The sequence below is a fragment of the Gekko japonicus genome, unplaced genomic scaffold (genome assembly GCF_001447785.1).
Source record: "Gekko japonicus isolate JY-2015 unplaced genomic scaffold, Gekko_japonicus_V1.1 scaffold39, whole genome shotgun sequence".
Lineage (NCBI taxonomy): Eukaryota > Metazoa > Chordata > Lepidosauria > Squamata > Gekkonidae > Gekko > Gekko japonicus.
In genome coordinates, this window is record NW_015169778.1 from 848,483 (window position 1) to 869,036 (window position 20,554).

Here is a 20,554-nt window from a genome sequence, read left to right on the forward strand (position 1 = left end):
CACTGACCACCACTTCAGTGGCTCCAAAAGTAGATGCAAATTTGGCTATTAGCTGTGACATATTTGCAACATTCTTTTCTGATAAAGTCTCACTCCTTCAGCAAGACTTGGCTGCCAGATTTGGAGTCAGTAGGAATCTTGGGGCCCTGTGTGGGCAACGGGTCCTTTTTTAACTCCTTCAACCCACTCTCCCAGGTGGATGATGACAGGGTCTTATCGACTGTGCAACCTACTACCTGCTCCTTGGATCCCAGCCCTTCCTGGTTGGTGAAACCCGCCAAGTAAGTGGTAGGAGGAACCTTGGGAGACATTATAAATCTCTCACTCTCCCAGCGCTCTTTCCCTAGCTTCCTCAAGGAGGCAGTGGTGACACCCCTCCTGAAAACGTCACTGTTACATGAGAGGGACCTAGCCATTTACTACCCAGTATCTAATCTTCCATTTCTGGGAAAGGTAATTGAGCAAGCAGTGGCTGAACAGCTCCAGGAATTCCTGGATGAGACATCTACACTAGATACCTTCCAATCTGGCTTTCAGCTGATGCTCAGGACTGAGACAGCTCTGGTCGCTCTGGTTCATGATCTCCAGTTATAACTTGATGTAGGTGGGATGGCGCTACTGATCCTGTTGGATCTGTCAGCTGCCTTTTGACACAGTAGAACATTTGGTCTTGGTCAACTGCCTACTCTCTCTGGGTTTGAGAGGTACAGCCTTGAACTGGTTCTCCTCATTCTTCCAGGACTGGTTCCAGAGGGTAATCATGGGTGGAGAGAGAGGTCATCACCATGGGCCCTGGCCTGTGGAGTTCCACAGGGGTTGATTCTCTGCCCAATGTTATTTAACATCTATATGCACCCTCTGGCAGAGATTGTCAGGAGGTTTGGAGAGGGATGCCATCAATATGCAGATGACACCCAGCTTTACTTCTTATTTAAGGAGCGACCGGTAGCTGGAATTCTGGTCTTGGCCGCCTGCCTGGGTGCAGTGGTGGAATGGCTAGGTGAGAGTTGGTTGAAGCTAAATCTATCTAAGACAGATATTATGTGGTTGGGCAAGCCTGGACCACTGGGGTGGCCACTTCTACTGACCCTTGATGGGGAAGTGGTCATTCTCACTCAGCTGACTCCCCCAGGATACTCAGTCCTTCATCAACTGTGAACAGGAAGACCACAGGGGTGAGATGGCAATTCTCCTCCAAGTTCTCCTTCAAACAGCTTCCTGCATCAAACTTTGCCAGCACTGAGTGTGTAGGCCTGGCATGGGGTACCAGAGAGAGGTTGGAGGTCTTGCTGATCTACTGGCTGCCTAGCTTACCAGCTGACTCCCTGCTGAGGCTGGCTGAAACAGTGGCAGAGTGGGACTTGCATTTCCCCAAACTGATAGTCTTGGGGGACTTCCAGTGTCCATGCCAACACGGCCTTGTCTGGTGCCTCCTTAGACTTTATGACTGCCATGGCATCATTGGGACCAATGCTCCCTCTAAGCTGTGGAGTCTTGTGAGAAAAAAATTCTACTTTGTGAGCTACTGGCACTAAAGTTGTGAGTGAGCGATTTGGCTACCGCATAAATTAGTTTTCTCTGGAGCTGTCCTTCCTGAGCTGAGACAAAAATCTGTGAGCCGGAGGCTAAAAACCTGTGAGCTAGCTCACACTAACTCAGCTTAGAGGGAACACTGATTGGGACTCTCCCAGGTTGTATTGGCCCCCACGCACAAGGCAGGCCACACACTGGATCTGATCTTTTGTGCAGGAATTGATCTGGATTCAGTAGTTCTTTGAGAACTGGTGCCATGGACTGAGCATTACCTTGTGAACATTGGTTTGAGATTTGCCTCCTTCCTCTACAAGCATGGAGAGCTTATTTATGCTCACCAAAGAGACTCATGGATCCAACTGGTTTCCAGAATATTCTGTCGAATTGTCTGGCTCTGCTGACAGCACTCTTGATGAACTCACTGATGCCTGGAATCTAAGCCTTCAGGAGGCCATTAACCAAGTTGCCCTCCAGCACCCTCTTCACCCCTGTACTACCTTGGCTCCCTGGTACAAAGATGAACTAAAGACGGTAAAAGGAGGGCTTAGATGGGTAGAGCAGTGCTGGCAACGAACTCGTGATGAAGCAGCAAGAGCACTTTATAGAGCCCACTTGAAAGCCTATGAAATGGAAGGGAAGGCAGCAAAGTGCTCTTACTTTTCTGCCTCCATTGCATCTGCCAAGTCATGTCCAACTCAATTGTTTAGTTATTAGGCAACTGACCATCCCTTCGGTGGCTCCAAAAGTAGATTAAAATTTGGCTATTACCTGTGACACATATGTGACGTTCTTTTCAGATAAAGTTTCATTCCTTCGTCAAGACTTGCCTGCCAGACTTGGAGTCAGTCTTGGGGCCCAGTGTGCTCAATCACATCCATTTTTGGACTCCTTCGACCCACTCTTCTGGGTGGATGTTGACAGAGTCCTATCAGCTTTGCGGCCCACTGCCTGCTCCTTGGGTCCCTGCCCTTCCCAGTTGGTGAAAGCCTTGGGAGGTAGGAGGAGCCTTGGAAGACATTTTAAATCTCTTTCCCAGGGCTCTTTCCCTAGCTCCCTCAAGGAGGCAGTGGTGACACCCCTCCTGAAAACGTCACTGTTACATGAGAGGGACCTAGCCATTTACTACCCAGTATCTAATCTTCCATTTCTGGGAAAGGTAATTGAGCAAGCAGTGGCTGAACAGCTCCAGGAATTCCTGGATGAGACATCTACACTAGATACCTTCCAATCTGGCTTTCAGCTGATGCTCAGGACTGAGACAGCTCTGGTCGCTCTGGTTCATGATCTCCAGTTATAACTTGATGTAGGTGGGATGGCGCTACTGATCCTGTTGGATCTGTCAGCTGCCTTTTGACACAGTAGAACATTTGGTCTTGGTCAACTGCCTACTCTCTCTGGGTTTGAGAGGTACAGCCTTGAACTGGTTCTCCTCATTCTTCCAGGACTGGTTCCAGAGGGTAATCATGGGTGGAGAGAGAGGTCATCACCATGGGCCCTGGCCTGTGGAGTTCCACAGGGGTTGATTCTCTGCCCAATGTTATTTAACATCTATATGCACCCTCTGGCAGAGATTGTCAGGAGGTTTGGAGAGGGATGCCATCAATATGCAGATGACACCCAGCTTTACTTCTTATTTAAGGAGCGACCGGTAGCTGGAATTCTGGTCTTGGCCGCCTGCCTGGGTGCAGTGGTGGAATGGCTAGGTGAGAGTTGGTTGAAGCTAAATCTATCTAAGACAGATATTATGTGGTTGGGCAAGCCTGGACCACTGGGGTGGCCACTTCTACTGACCCTTGATGGGGACCATCTTTCTATGGATGACTCTGTCAGGAATTTCGGAGTATGGCTCAATTCTTATGTATCTTTGGTGACAAAAACTGCATTTTACCATCTATGCTGGGTCTGCCAACTGGTTCCCTAACTGTCTTGGGAGGACCTTGTCATGGTAATTCATTCAACAGTCACCTCAAGACTGGACTACTGTAATGTGCTCTATGCAGGGCTACCTTTGAAGATGCTTCAGAAACTGCAAGTCATCCAGAACACAGCTGCCAGATTGCTGTCAGGAGTGTCTGGTCAGCTCATATAACACCTATCCTACAACAGCTGTACTGGCTCCCAATTAGTTTCCAGTGCCAATTCAAAGTGTTGGTACTTACCTTTAAATCCCTAAACAGCTTGGGACTCTCATACCTTTGGGACCACCTCTCCTGGCCTCCTCCTCCTCGTCTTCTCTGATCTTCATCTCAGAATTTATTGAAGGTTCCTTGTCAATGGACTGCCCACCTTGTTTCAACAAGGGTAAGGGCCTTCTCAGAAGTGGCTCCCATCATGTGAAACCAGTGGCCCAAAAAGGTGCGTACCTTGCAGGACCTCCCCAGGTTCCACAGGGCATACAAGGCTGCTCTTTTGGGGGGTGCCTTTGGGTGAATGTGATCCATCAGGCAGCTGGTGTGCTTTAGCTGCGTCTTTACCATCCATGCATCCTTGTCTGCTTGATAGTGGATAGATTTTAATGGGATAGGTTTTCAATTGTTTTATTTTATTTTATTTTATTTTAAAGATTTATTTTAAAGATTATTTATTATCTTTTGTATTGTTTTTATTGGTTATATTTTATATGCTGTTAGCTGCCCTGAGTCCTGTTTGGGGGAAAGGGAGTGGGATATAAATTTGATAAATAAAGAAATAATAAAATGGGGACAGCTGTGTATGCCATCCTGAGCTCTTTGAAGGAAGGTGAGATAAAGGTGTCATAACCAAATAATTACCATACATGGAATTTACAGAAGCATCGTGAAGCTTTCTTCTGTTGCATAATTGAACACAAAATGGCCGAGTTCACAAAATGGCAGTTTTCCCTGATACAGGCTCGTGTGGGGAACATTTCACAAGCAGATTAAAGGGGCCGTTCACACAGGCACATCTGTCCGGTGTTCCCCACCCGTACTCAACCCGTCTTCTAGCACTTGCCTCCCGGGTTTAAAAGATACCTGGTGAAAGTGGTAGCAAACCCTGGAGAGCCCGTTTATCCCGCTTCATTCCACTTCCCAGAAGTGTGAACGCTAACCGCTAAAAGCTGGGAACAGCCCATGTTAATAATGTGCTCCATCTGTTCACGCTGACTGGCCTCCTAGCCTCACTCTGGCACCAGGAAGGTGCAGGTGATTGCCTTGAAGAGGGGGTAGTCCTGTCACTGGATGTGCCTATTGGCCACAGTGGCCAGATCCTGCCCTATTTGCTGCTGTGCCTAGGCGTCTGCCACAAGGAAAGTGCCACTTACAGCTGTGCCTCTGGGCCAACAGTGTGAACACTCCCTCGTGCCTCCTCCCGGTATGCTCCCGAATCAGTCTGCGCAGTGTGACCGGGAAAACCCGGAACAGTTTGTTCCAGCTCTTTTTTGCCACAACTCCCCCCACTTCAAACTGCCAGTCTGAACTCAGCAATGTATCCCTAAAGTGGACTTTTGTTCACCTTGCTAATTCTGACACTACTTAGCTGAACACACAAGAGGAATAACCTGCCATAGAGCCTATCATTACCTTTTAAAGTTAAACAAGGTTGCTGCTAGGTATTTCATGACTATCATCTCATTAAAACCATTGCAGGTAACAGCAGTTTGTTGCACTAGCATGGGTGCTGGTATTAGTAGTACGAGCTGTTGAACAAATGTTTCACTGATGATGATACAGCCGAGAGCTAAGCTACACATAAGCAGCACCATGTAAAACTGGCCCTGTGCAGGCTATTTCTTACCTTTATAGGAACAAGTGTACCCTGTCTATCCCTCTATCGGGTGGTAGTGATGGGTACAACCACATAGGTAGGTGAGGAACTTTGGCAAGCAGCATAATCCCCATGGTCAATGTGAGCTGGCCAGTGTGAGCAAGGTCTGTCTTACCTTCCCATTATTTATTTCAGATTTTCAGAATCTCTGCCCAAGTCCCCTACTCTCAATTTCTGGGTCATCAAAATGGACAAGGTACCATACCCAACTCAGCAGACTGAGAATAGGGAAACCCCTGCACTTTCACAAGACTTGGACTTCTCAGTCCTTTTCTCTTTAAATTCTTCTTTTGCCTTCTTTAAATCCCTTGCTGTCTTAATCTTCCTTGTTGACTGTTCCCTGGTGCAGAACTCTCTCTCAGACAGCAGTCTGGCTCTCTTTCACTTCCTCTTCTCTCTTTTAACTCTTCATACCTACATCCTAACAACCAGTTTCCTGTTCTTAAACCTAAGTACCTTTTCAGTTTCTGTATCCCTATATTTCCTCAGATAAACTGTAAACCTTGTTTTGGAAATGATTGTTTTGTGGTTACTGTTAGCCACTAGAGGCACTTTAAGCTTGCTTGCAAACTATCCAGGTAAAGATTCCTAAACAACATGTTCTGCTCCCCCCCCCCCCAAGTGTCAGTTTTCCAAGCTAGCCGGGCTGTGGAAGTAGGAAGACATTTCCCAGACACAGAGCTTAATTCCCCCAAATTGGTTGTGGTTCCAAGTGAGTGATCTGAACCCATGGTACAGAATCCATATAAGGGACTGCCTTTCCCCACACGTTCCCCAGGGAGCACTGCATTCAGGGACACAAAATCTGCTGGCCCTCCCAGGCCCCAAGGATGCCAGGCTGGCGACAACCAAGGCCAGGGCCTTCTTGGTGGTGGCTCCATACTGGTGGAATGAGCTCCTGGAAGAGATCAGGGCCCTCCAGGACCTTTTACAGTTCCGCAGGTCCTGTAAGATGGAGGTCTTCCACCAGGCATTCGACTAAGGAGCCACATTATACACTGCGGAGTGTCCCTGTGCCCTGGCTTCACCATCTCCATTTCCAACCTGTGCCCTGGGTTTACCACCTTTACCACTGTACAATAAGTTGGGTGAATGGAGCTGGTGTGAATATCATTGGGATATATGGTTACCAAGCCGTTTTATAAGTTTTCATTTTTTATCAACTTATGTTCCAGCATTTTAGGAGAATTTTAAATGATTGTCATTTTATAGTTATATGTTCATGATAGGTTTTAATTGTAATTATATGAAACTTCTGTAAACTGCCCTGAGCCCACCTTGCCAGGGAGGACAGGCATAAATCAAATTACATAAATAAATAAATAAATAAATAAATAAATAAATAAATAAATAAATGGGAGCACATGTGGTAACAACACCTCTTCCATTGGAGGAAGGCTGTTTGCACCATACACCTTTCGGCTTTGACATTAGTGTACCAAATTCATAGGATCCAACCACTAGTTTCAGCACTGCAATGTCTTCTCCCCTTATATTCCTCCAACAGACTGTCTCTCTCCCATTAGTCATTTCTCCTCATTAGCAGCACCATTATCCAAAACCTCAGGAAAACCCCCATGATCCTTGGTAATCTTCCTCTAAGTAGATTAGCTCCAGCCAGCTTTCCCATTGCAGAAAAAGAGAAGAAAGAGTCCCCTTTGACTACCAAAAGGGCTATGCTGGGGATCATGGCACCTGAATGGACAAAAGCCATGTGGGATGGGGACTATGGTAGAAAGCCGAATTCAGTGAGATCGAGTTTTTAAAAAGCTGGCTAGATCCAGTCCTATGTGCCACATACCAGCAAGTCTACCAACTCTTTCTCAAAAATCTCCCTTAGTATCAAGATGTTGATGGGGAAAAAATAAGGGATATTAAGAAGGAGCTGTACACAAACCGTTCACAAGGTACGTGTAGCCACATTTGGTCATCTTAACCATTTCTAGAACTACTGACAACACCCAGTAGTAACAGGTATTATTATTCCTGAGTGAGGCATTAGCAAAGGTTTCATGGTGTAGCCCTCTTTCACTCTGCAGTTTTTCCTAATTTTGAAATTCTCCCACAGCAATTCTATGGGAAATCTTTTTCTAAGGTGATGGTTTCATCTGGTAATAGTGTTGCCTTATTATAACACTTACTATGGCATTTTCTTTGTGTCCTGTGGAGTTACCACTTAAAGTTGCCAGTTAATGCTTTGTGTCTAGGAAGAAAATAATTTGTGCTTCCAGCCTACCAATATAAATCCCTGTGATAACAAGAGCATTCTTTCCCCCTCTCTCTGTACAAGATGAAGGGATGCAGAATTCCCACACAAAAAATACAAAAAGAAAACTGGAGAACTAACTCAGGTTATGCAAGCTGTCACAGCCCCACTTCAAGGGACTCACTCCAACCTAGAGAAAACCTTAATTGGACATGGGCTTTTACAATTATGCTTCTAAGCAGTTACTACACATTGCCGTACATACAGAATAAATAGGCTTCACAACATTAGTCACCTGATACTGTTAGGAATGATAATGTTAGGATACTACCTGATGGGGGATTGATGTGAAATCAGCATAATTGATATCATATTGTAGCAGCCAGCAAAGAAGCAGAATTGTTTCTAAATTCTGCAGCTGCAGCACAGCTATCTGTTAGCATGAAACTTGATCTGTTGGTAGATGCAACAAGCTCCATCTTTACTTGGGCTAAAGGGAACTACTTTGCGAATGTTACGTTTTCCCTCCATTATGGATATACTGTGAAAATCTTTTTTATATATATAGAATTTTAATTGCTTTTCACTATAAACTACAAATCTACACACTACAAATTCAGAGTAGCAAGGTACAGTAATTATCTATCTTATGCTTCGGATGGTTCCCTACATGTTCATGTTTACAATATACCATTTAATTTCTAAGTAATAAGTATTCAAATAGAAAGAACAGAAATTTCTTAATATTAGTATCGCATATGGGCAATAATATCAATTCTTTAAATTCTGACATAGAAGAATCTCAGATCTTCATTTGGATGTCTTCTTGTCTTTGCGCTTCTTCTTTAGCGAGGGGATTTTAACCTTATAAGATCTGGGTGCAGCAGCTCCCAAATCAGAATCAAAGTCAGAGTCAAAGATTTCACCCAGGGACAAGGAAGTAGACGAGGAGCTGTCAATGGCTGACGCCTGATGATCGCTGTTTTCTTCTGTTGCCTTCTTTTCCTCTGCTTTTCTTTTTCTTTTGTTGGAGTTGGATGCTGCTTCAGGAATGCTTCTGCTTTAGAGAGAGAGTCAATATTTTCCTTCTTTTCCTTGTAGTTGAATATAAGACCTTCTGGTAAAATCCATTGGTATTGGACATTGTTCTTTTGAAGGAAAGTTGTAATATTTCTGTATTGCTTCTTCTTCTTACATATTTCAAATGGAACATCTTTCAGTATTTTTATCTATTCCTCTTGGATTTTTAATGTTGTGGCAGTAGAAGTTTTAAGTAACGAGTCTCTTGTTGATCTTTTTGCAAATTTAACAAATATTTCCCCTTGAAGATTATTGTCCCCCCACAAACTCTGAATAAGTTCTATAAATCATGTCTATGTCTGGTTGCAATATTTCAGGTTTGCTGTTGATCAAGGGGGCCAATGCTTCGCTTAGGATTTCTCTTAAATTTTCATCTTTTTTTTCTGGTACCCCTTGAAATCTTAAAACATATAGGTATCTTTCCACTTGCAATTGTAGTAATTGTTTTTTAGAAGCTCTTTCTTTATCAGCAATGTCCATTCTTTGATCCATCTCTTTGGTCTTAGTTTCAACCTTTTTTAGCTTTTTGACCGTCTTCTCTGATTTGTCTTTGGTCTCCTTCAACTCCTTCTGCAAATCATCAAATTTCTTATTGAGATTTGTCAACTGATCCAGCAGGGGGCACAAGGCTTCAGAAATCATACCAGCTGAATCAGTGGTAGTTTCCGGTCTTGTGACCAGATGCTGTGCTGACGCTTCCTGTGGTACCTCTGCCTCTGGATGTCATTTCCCCCCCATGCTGCGACATTGTTTACATTAAGGTAAAAGTTCTTAACAGTTCTAAGGTTTTTCTCTGCACTGAATAACAAGCCCCACTGAGATCTGCTTGGGTTGGGAGGGTTTCTAACAGCTTATTGTTGGCTTGCTTCCCGTTTTGCTGCGATATACTGTGAAAATCTTGTGACCTAGAGACCCATGAGTTCAAAACTACCAAAGGTCACTAGTGATTGTCCATTATTTCCATAGGTGTGGGAAATACATGCTTGTGCCACATTTGATACATGATTTTTACCTACAGAATGATCATCTTCATGAAAGAAAATGTATGGAGGAACTCACAGAAAGTAATAGATGACAACCACTCTTGAACACACTTAGCAGTGCAATCCTAAACAGACTCCAATGTGCTCAGGAGGGTGTAACTGCTTAGGATTGCCTGGTTAGTCTTGGTTTGTGTTATGTGCAATATTTATCATCTGATTGCTGCCTGCAGAGATCACTCCTCTGCCTACTACTATGTAATTGCAGACTGCCATTAATCTACGGATCTAATCCATTAGAGAAACTATATCCTGCCTCTAGAAAAAGAAGTTAACTGCATCCTGTCTCTAGAAAAGATGACTGTAAGTACAGTTAAGCCAGTGTGGTATAGTGCTTAACAGCAGCACAGTATAATCTGGAGAATTGTGTTTCATTCCCCACTCCTCCACATGAAGTCTACTGGGTGACCTTGGGCCAGTCACAGTTCTCTCAGAACTCTCTCAGCCTCATGTACCTCACAAGGTGCTTGTTGTGGCAAGAGGAAGGGATGGAGATTGTAAGCCAATTTGAGACTCCTTAGGGTAGAGAAAAGTGGGGTATAAGAACCAACTGTTTTTCTTCAGTTAGATACCTTTCACAGCCCAAAAGAAAACATCTATGCTTACCTTTAAAATAGTGTAGGAATCTATTGCAGTCAGGGTAACATTAAAAGTAATTTACCACCCTGTAAATTCCATAAAATTATAATACCCATACAAACAAAGTTTCAGTTAATTATAAATCAGTGAGATTGACTTGTGTGTTTAATACCCTGGATATCAACAGTGATATGATTATGGTTGCCAGCCTCCAGGTAATGCCTGGAGATCTCCTGCTATTACAACTGATTTCCAGGCAAAAGATATCAGTTCACCTGGAGAAAATGACTGCTTTGGAAGGTGGACTCTGTTATTCAAATCCCTCCCCAAACCCCACCCAATTCCATCCCCAAAATCTCCAGGCAGGGCTCTTTTTGTAGCAGGAACTCCTTTGCATATTAGGTGACTGTATAGAAAAATTGCTTTCTGCTTTCTATATCCACATGCCTTCTCCTGTGATTACATGATGATAACATGCTGTGTCTTATTTCCTGTTGCAAGCCAAATGGTGAGGCCACATGGACTCAATAGCCATGCCATAAACCCACATTCTTTCACACCTTCATGCCAAAAGCCAGACCTCATGGCTCCACTTCCTGGCCCACATGCGACAAGTCACGTACACAATGAAGTAGCTGGAGTTTGGGGTCACATGACTGCAGGCGAGGACTCCAAACTCTTAGCCAATCTATACACACACCTTATGTGCAACTATGGCAACCTGAAACTGGCCACACACCCCTGCTGCTCATGATTGGCTGAATGGCCACGGCTAATCATGATTAGATTGGGGTACAATTGTTTGATCCCTATGGGAGTGAGCTCTCCTTGTTCTCGAGTCTCTTGTTCTCTTAGCTCTGAGGCTCTTGCTGCCTGTTTTATTGCACCTGAAATGCTGTCTCTTGGAAAACAAAGACCTGCTTGGTGACTTGGAGCACATGGGTGTGCAAAGATGGGATTTCCCTTCAAAATCGCTTGGACTATTCTGGACTGTTGGATGTTCCTGAATTGGTAACTATGACTCTTTAATGTGTAGTTAAAGCAAAGAGCCATAGGTTTTTCTTGTTTTCAGTAATCTCTTATAGTCTGTCTGCTAAGATCTGTACTGAATAAAGATCCTTCTTATTGCTAATTTGTCTCTGATGTTGTAACTTGAACTCCAAGGCTAAATCTTGTTGCTAACCCTGACCACTTAAGCTACCTTTGTCAGAGAAAAAGTGTGCATCTCTGGATTGAGTTGCTAATGTGTTCTTTCCCAGATGCCAACTAAGGGCTGAATCTCTCCCTTAGGAAAAGCAGGGACTAGTGAAAAGAGGTTCTGGTGGCAAATTGTCTGGAAACCAAAGAGGGTATAGACCATCTCGTGGTTTGTTGTTTAATGTACTGAAAAGGATTCCCTCTCATCCCTGGACTGGCCTAGGTGGGCTAATCCTGTAGAGTGACACACCCCTAATGTAGCCAATCCTCCAAGAGCTTACAGAGCTCTTCTTACAGGGGCTATTGTAAGCTCTTGGAGGATTGGCTACATTAAGGGTGTGTCGCCTAATATGCAAAGGAGTTCCTGCTACAAAAAGAGCCTTGTGACTCCAGGTATTTCCCAACCTGGAGCTGGCAACCATAGATATGATTTAGTTAAGCATTTGCCTCAGTCTCTTGGACATCATGAAAAGATAGTTTAGTTTGTGGACACAACACTGTCCATGGCCCAAGAAGAAAGGGAAATCAAAGAAAGAGAAGGGCTTAGGAATGTGTATTGGCCTGGCCCACATGTGTGCTAGTAGCCCAGGGAACACACAAAGACTTTTGACCATGTGCTTTGAGACAGCAGCTGTTATTGGGATTTCTAAGGTAACAGGATGAAAACAGAATTATTCTACAGATTTTGCAGTTTATTTTTCAGGTGCCCTCTGTAAGAGCTCTAATGCTATTTTTTAAAATTAAAATTATAATTGTTATATGTTTTTACATTAATAAAATAAAACAAAATTGGAAATGTAATCAAATGAAGGTACAGACAGCATTTAGAATAACAGTTACAGTGTACACATTATCATTCTTGGCTCTCGAAGCCTAACTGAACACCAGAGTATTGAAATAAGAGAATAAAAACAAAGAAATCGGATGCATCCTACTTGTTACTAATTCTCTCTACCCTGCTACCTACGTAAAATGAAAGGATGCTGGGTATTACTAAAGAAGCTTTTTTGTGATTCTTAATGTCTATGTGCATAATTACAAATCAAACATATTCACATTATTAACTTTTATAAGTTTATTAGTCTCCGCGCTAATGAAACCATTCATCCTTTGCAAATGCACATGGCTCCCTCACGAAACTTCAGTAGATGGGAAAGTAGTTAAGTGAGTACATCCAAATGTTTATGCCAAATCCTGTTCTGCTGCAGCAAGGAGAGAAGACCAAATTGCTTTTAAGCCGCTCTCTACAACCAGCATACAAATGCAATCACACACTCCCCACAAGTTAAGTTTTTATGGGGTCAGACATTTTTGCTAGAGAGCTACTGCACTGCTCTTCCAGTGTCCGTGGTTAATAATGTGGCCTGGTGAGAGAAAAGCCCTCAAAATGCATCTTGGGGGGGGGGGTCACGATTCTACTGCTTTTTTTTTTTTAAATCACATTAAAAAATTTGGAAAGACAAACTCATACTTGTTAGCACTTGGATGGGAGACAACTGAGGAATTCCAGGGTCACTACACAGAGGCAGGCAACGGCAAACCACTTCTGAATATCTCTTCCCTTGAAAACTCTACAGGGTCCTAATAAGTCAGCTGTGACTTTACAGCATCAAAAAGTGCCAAGCTCCGACACTTGCTGGTAATCCTCTTTGCTTCCCATTGTGCTTCCACCCTCCTTGCATGGTGGAGCTAGCACTGCAGCAGAGAGGCAAGCGATCCAGACTCTGCATGTGTTACAGAATGCAACGCTGCTGCAAGGAACGTTGTTATCACAAACGCCAACAGAATTGCCATCGGCTGCTTTAGTGAAATAACCACGGTAATAACAATGAAATAATAGTGAAATAACAATGGCAATGCTGCTTACAATTGTACATGGCATGAAGCCAGTTTATGCCCATTGCACATATTGTAGCAGCGCTGGGAAGGTCAGTCTGATACTCGGACGTGACGAGGATCAGAACCAGCCAAAAGGTAACAGAAGCGGCATCTGATGGAATCTTATCTTACCCCCAGGAAATCACACCCAGCTCTGTTCTATCATCCAGCTCTTACTAGAGCAGAGAAAAAGCCTGTGACATCAATGAGAGAGAGAAGGGAACATATGGCTGTAGCTGAGGGACCCATCCCAAAGCCAGGCCAGATGCAGACTCAGGAAGAAAAAAAAACCTGGCGGCGAACCAACTCCAGCATTTGGGAAGCACTGCAGCACAGAAATACTCCTCTGCATACATCTGCTTGGTTTTTAATGGTCTCTTTGCCCATCGAGCACTGAGCAAAACTTTGGCCAGTGATTATGATTTGTTTTAGTTTCTCTTCTCCTGACTCTTTAGTGTGCCTTTTGTCTGCTCAAATGTTTCAAGAGTTTAGTGGTTTTAATGAGTTGCCTAAGCGGTGTGCTTTTTGTAGGTGCATCTGAGTGTCACAGCAGTGAGCACTTAGTGAAATATTTATGATTGATTTCCCTTAGTTGAAGGGCTAGTTCTCTCTCTCTCTCTCTCTCTCTCTCTCTCTCTCTCTCTCTCTCTCTCTCTCTCACTCACTCTTGGGTTCAAAAGGACCTCTATAAGGAATACCCATATATTCTCAGGCTTCTAAACTGTTGGTATCAACTCCCCCCGTCATCAAACGGCAATCCTTCCCCACCTTTTTTTTAAATTCAGTTAAAATTGCACATGATCTGAAAGTGTGAGACTTTTTCTTTTTATTCTGTAAAAGGAAGCTCTTTTTCTTGATTTTGCTGTTGTTTATTTGCTTCCCTACCAGGCAGGGGAAGAAAATAAGCATTTGGTTTCTGGACTGCACAAATTATCTCCAATTTCCTCATTATTTCTACACTGAAGTATGAACATTGTACCTGTAGTGAAATATGTATCAGTACAAAACAACAAAAACATTCTTACACCAGTGAAGTATTTGCTTTAAAAAAGAGCGAGAGAGAGACATCTTAATCCTATTAATGGTAAATTATATTACCTATTGTGGAAAGCAAACAAGGAAGAAATATTTGAAGCATGCAGTTAATTATGATACCAAGTGAAATGTAATATTTATGCTCTCCCTGTGTAGCCTGAACAATTTTTCTTTCACTATCTGTGAGTCACGCACTGATTGAAGTCTTGAAACTGATGGGGGGGGGGGGAGATCGCTGGCACGTCTGCCCTGGAAATTTTATTCAGAAGATCATTAGTATTACAAGAAATATCACTGTCTTGCTTTTAAAAAAAAGGATAAATGATTAAGAAACATCTTTGATTAATGAATGGACATCAGCAGTGGCAACTGCAAAGAAAGTGGACCGGTGTCCATACCAATTGCATGGAAGCAACAAGATGGTGAATTGGCCTTACATGCAGTCACTCTAAGTGCAAATATAGCCACTACATACTTCAGTGACAGCATTCAGCAAAAAAATCGACCAGTTTGGTGTAGTGGTTAAGTGCGCGGACTCTAATCTGGGAGAACCGGGTTTGATTCCCCACTCCTCCACTTGCACCTGGCTGGATGGACCTTGGGCAAGCCTTAGCTCTGATAAGAGCTGTTCTTGAAAAAGAGCAGTTTCTGTCAAGAGCTCTCTCAGCCCCACCTACCTCACAGGGTGTCTGTTGTGGGGAGGGGAAGGGAAAGGAGTTTGTAAGCCTCTCTGAGACACCTTTGGGTAGTGAAGGACGGGGTATAAATCCAATCTCTTCTTCTTCTTCTTCTTCTTCTTCTTCTTCTTCTTCTTCTACCATACATGTATGATTGATAAGAAACCCCAGGATGACTGCAACAAGATGGGTAGTTGGCCATCTGAAGCATCTGGCCACATGGTGAGATCTTGTACCCTACATACCTTAATGACTTTAGGGATGGGGTAAAAAATTGCTTTGCTCTCTAGTCAGACAATATGGACATGTAACCACTATTGGAATATACAAGGTCTATAGTGCACCTACTTGAAGAAGATCAGAAGAACAGCTTATAAGGGACAGCTGAAAGACTGCTAGTTAGTATAGCTAGATTAGCGACTTCACACAATTTCAAATTATGTCCTTCTTGTCTCCTGATTGGCTCTTTGGAGACTTCCTGCTCCAACTGAGCCCTCCCCCTTCATTCCAGTCTCTCACAGCAGTTAGTCAGTTAGTTAAGCCTCTGTGCCTCTCCTCTGTTCTATCAGAGTTTATTTCTTCTTTAATAAACTGAGTTATTTTCTTTTAACAGTTGGTGCTCCATCCCTCTGCATGTTTAAACTCCGCCAACAACCACCACATGAGAATAGTTGTCCAGGGACCAGTGAACGTGCTTTAGTTGCATATTATGAATGCTGCTGGACTGTCTCCAAATGGTTAAGAACATAAGAGATCAACGCTTGTGATAAAGGAAGGTAAAGCCCGATGCCTCCCATATCTATTTAGCTGCGCTCTACTATTTGAAGCATTTCATTTTCTCTGAGCAAGTTTGCTTGCTCCTAGATGGATAATAGGAAGTTAAATTAGGCATGGCCTTTTGGCTAATAAGTATTAGGAACAGGATTAGGCATGGAGTAAAATGGCCCAGGCTAGCCCAATCTCATCAGATCTCAGAAGCTAAACAGGGTTGGCCCTGAATGGTATTTGGATGGGAGACCTCCAGGAACTCCAGGGTCACTATGCAAAGGAAGTCAATGGCAAACCACCTCTGTTAGTCTCTTGCCTTGAAATCCCTATGCGGTTGCCATAAATTGGCTGCAACTTAATGGCAAATTACACAGAGAGAGAGAGAGAGAAGAACACACAGAGAGAAGAATGTGTGCATACAATTCTTGGATCTTCACTTTGGTACAAATTGATTTGCAATAACCACTGGAGAAAATTAGCGTGGCACAGTACCACATTTACTTTGCTTCATAAATGAAATCCATGGCAAGCATGTCATTCAGATCTATACATATACGTGTTCCAAAATCTATCCAAAAGGAACAGATATTCCAATTTTACAGCTTGGATTTCTGCTTCTAGCCCATTTATGTCATGGCATTATATATTTACATGAGGTGTTCAGAATGTCTGTTTAATTAGTAAACCAAGGCAATTATTCCAGACTCCTGCATTCCTGATTGTGAGTCCCAATCTGGCAGTAAAGTTGCATATGGCACTGGATTATTCTGCACTGCACCAGGTCTCATTGCCAATTTTCTATTGTCTTCTACTGTCTTCTTTTTAAAATATATATATATATATATATATATTGTAGCTTATTCTGAACATAGGCCCTTTTTACTTTTAAATCCTCTGCCTCCTCTCCTTGCCTGAATTTGTCATGCATGCCATTATTCTATTCCCTTCTCCTCACGAAGAAAGCTAATGCCAGCATAGATACAGCCTGCAAAATAGGTATGGGAAACATGCCAGAAGGCTTCTCACCAAGGAGTACAGCTGCTGTCCTCCCTCTGAAGAATAATTCATCACCTCCTTGAAACACTCTGTCTTCATTGGCTTACAAACACAGAGCTGCAGAACCTGTAGGTGAATCTGGTTGTTCTGCAGAGTTAACATCATGTACTGCGTGGCACCGTGCCACTGGGATATCATTTCCACTGGGTTTTGTTTCCCAGGCAAAGGGTTTTTTTTATTAAATGCATTGGTTCCTGCAGTTTTGAATTCCCCCTTGCATTCTTGCTTCCTTGGAGTTCTGGATGAAGCCAACATACAGCTGGTTGATTCTTGTCTTAATCAATTACTTCTGTTTAGGATTTGAAAGCCATGTCATACACTTAAATAGGATTATTTCACAATGCGTGCATCAGGCCACTCTTAACAAAGCTACCCAGAGAAAGAAGGTCTGTATAAATCCACTGATGTACTTTGACTCATTCCACCTGCTACACGTGAACAACTAGTAACCTATTAAAATGGTATTGGAATAAGCCACGGCCTCAGACTTACCTGAGACTGCCTTTGCAGCCACAGGGCACCAGGCGGGACTGCAGGGTGGCCATGTGGCTGTTGCCATGTGAGTGACACTGATTTGCATAAGTGGGGGCACCTGCTAACCTCCCCTGGTGGCCTATGACCAGGTGCCATGGCCAGAAGGTCATGGGGAGGGGCTTCTCTAGACCACATCCCTCTCCCTCTTTAAAAGGCCACATGGTCACCTGGTGCCAGTTCTCTCTGAACTCTTCAGCCTTCGAACATGCTCATCTGTCGCTTTCAGCAGAACTCGTGCATTAAGGGAAAGCCCAGCTGAACTGTGGCATTTCCATCCCCTGCTGATCAGCTGTTTTGTGGCTGCTCCAAGTGTTCCCCCGATTGCTGGGGAGTGGCTTCATCCAGCTGAAAAATGTCTGTAGAAGGCAGCCAGCTTCCCCTTTGGTGGAACTTTGGGACTGGGTGATCGGGAGGAGGACCTTTAAGGGCCGGATGATCAAGAAGGCACAGGACTCCAGCAGCTGTGCCGTGGGCAAGGGGGGCAAGCCACTGGGCTCCAGGGGCTTTTCTTTTAATTGGTGGTTGGGTTCCTCTGATATGCCATTTGTTGGGCCAGGCCATCACTGGCATGTACCCCCCTTGCTTTAGGTGAGCCATGTAGCCATGTGTGCCTATTCTGCTGGCAGGAGGGCTCAATTCAGTCCCCCTCAGACCTTTCCTAGTTGGTGGTAATTTTATATGAGGATCTCCCACTGCCTTTTATATTGCTTGCAGTAGAGTTGGCTCCTATTTTATATATAAATAAATTTTTAAAAGAGCTCTGATTTAAAACCCAGTTGGTCTCTGCTATTTTATTTATTTTATTTTATTAAGTTTCTATCCTGCCCTATCCCAAAAATGGGCTCAGGGCGGCTCACAACAATTAGGCTCTAAATAAATAATAGTATCATATAATGAAACCAAGTTAAAGCACTCAGACAATAAAACATGATGGCAGCAAAAACAGAAAAAAATTCCAGGGCAATCCTTAATGCCTCTATTAGTTTGATGATGTATTTCTATGGGCAGGGGAAGCTGGAATGGATTGGACATTCACCACCTTAATCAAAGGCTCGGTGGAACAGCTCCATTTTGCAGGTCGTGTGGAACTGTAACAAGTCCCTGATCTCACATGGGAGCATGTCCCACCAGGCTGGAGCCAGGGCAGAAAAAGCCCTGGCCCTGGTTGAGGCTAAGCGGATGTCTTTTGGACCAGGGACTACCAGTAGATGTTGGTCAGCAGAGCACAAGGCTCTTCGGGGCACCTATGGGGAGAGACGGTCACATAAGTATGCTGGTCCCAGTCCACATAAAGGTCAATATCATAACCTTGAACTGGATCTGGTACTCAATTGGCAGCCAGTGCAGTTGGTGAAGCACTGGCTGAATGCATACCTGCACAGACATCACTGTCAGCAAGCACTCTGCCGCATTATGCGCTAGCTGTAATTTCCTGGTCAGTTTCAAGGGCAGCCATACATAGAGCCAGTTACAGTAATCCAGTCTGGAAGTGACTATTGCATGGATCACTATAGCTAAATCCCAGGAGGTGAGATAGGAAACCAACTGCCTGACCAGCCAAAGATGATAAAAGAATGACCTGGCAACACCGGTGACCTGAGCCTCCATTGAGAATGAGGCATCCAGGATCACCCACAGGCTCCTCACCCTAGGTGTTCTTAGGGGTTGCTAGCTTGCTGCCAAAGAAGGCCTCCAAAACTGCAAAGCAGTTATCTGCAGCTAATGCTGCTGCATCAAGGCTCCCTAAGGGGCAGCGGCACTCAGCTCCTCCACCCCCATGGCCACTTCTAAAAGGCCAAGTCAGCCCTCCACAGGGCACCAAACAGACTTGTGGTGCCTCCTTCCCCCCCCCCCAGCCAATGACCTTGCTGTTCTCCAGGGCATTTCCCAAGCCTTAGTTCATCTCACTGAATGGTTTGATTGATTCAGCAACCTCCCAGCTAATCCTCAGCCCCAGGAATCAGAGTCTGAGGCACCACAGTACCAGGGGCCTGTGGCCAGCACTTTTCAAGCAGCACCAAAGGGCAGAGGATGGAGGAAGCCCCATTCACTGGGTTCCAGTAGCTCCAAAGATAAGGCCCCGGATCATCAGGAGTTGCATAAGGACCATCATGTCAAGGAAAACAAGAAGCGAAGGTCTACTCAACACCATGACTCTTCAGACAGCACTCAGTCACCTGGTGTGGCAAGCCCTCTTCTGATGGGAAGTCAGCCCATATCATCAGTACTTATTGGGTAGAGGCCGCTCATGCCTCAAAAGATCTTGGCCCTTTTGCTTAACAGATGATGGCCTGGTGATAATTGAACATGCTAGTCTGTGTAGACACAATTTCCCATATGGGGCAGTGGATTTCAGTGGGAACTTTCTTATTCCCCTTATCTTCTTTAAACAAAAAACAACCCTGAAGTTATTTTATTAAATATCAGTTAAATCTAAAGGACAGCTTTCACAAGGCCACTGAATGGTTCCGTGGTTGAATCCATATTCCACACAGCATTATGTAAGGAGCCTTCAGCAACCATCAGGCAGCTCTGGCAACAATTGCCAGTGGTGTTGACTCTTTGTAGTAGAAGCAGTGCTTCCGTTGTGACATTTATAATGCGTAAGTTGTCCACCAATTCCAGCTTGACGTCCCTTGCTACCCTACAATCCTGTTTGCCATTCGTGTTGCCAAGCAGCTGCTCCTTGTGTTCTTGATACACATGGCACATTCATTATGCTCTCAAGAATGACTGACAGGTATCATAGCCATCAATCAGTCAGAACTATAATACCCAAAGAAGGCTGGCGATATCACATTTCTTTGAGTATGCACCCACTGGCATTTCCACTAACTCGACAGTGATCTCTTGCCATTGGCCCTGTGGAACTGAGCGTCGGACCAGTTCCAGCACTCTGTGCCTTCAGCTTATTCTTTTAATGTCATAACCTAACCAGACAGTTACAGTTTGACTGGCTGCCATACATGTTAGATGAGACACTGAACCATTTCCCACATTTGCAACATGGCACAAATAGAATCATTTGTTAAGCAAAACTTATTTGAAAAGAAATTGCTCCCTCAGGACAATATCAATATACAATTGTCCATATGGCTTCTGACTTTCCTAAATCTGCCCCATCTGTCTTGACCTGCCATATTTACAAAACACACACGTGCACGCATGCACACTTTTGAACCCTC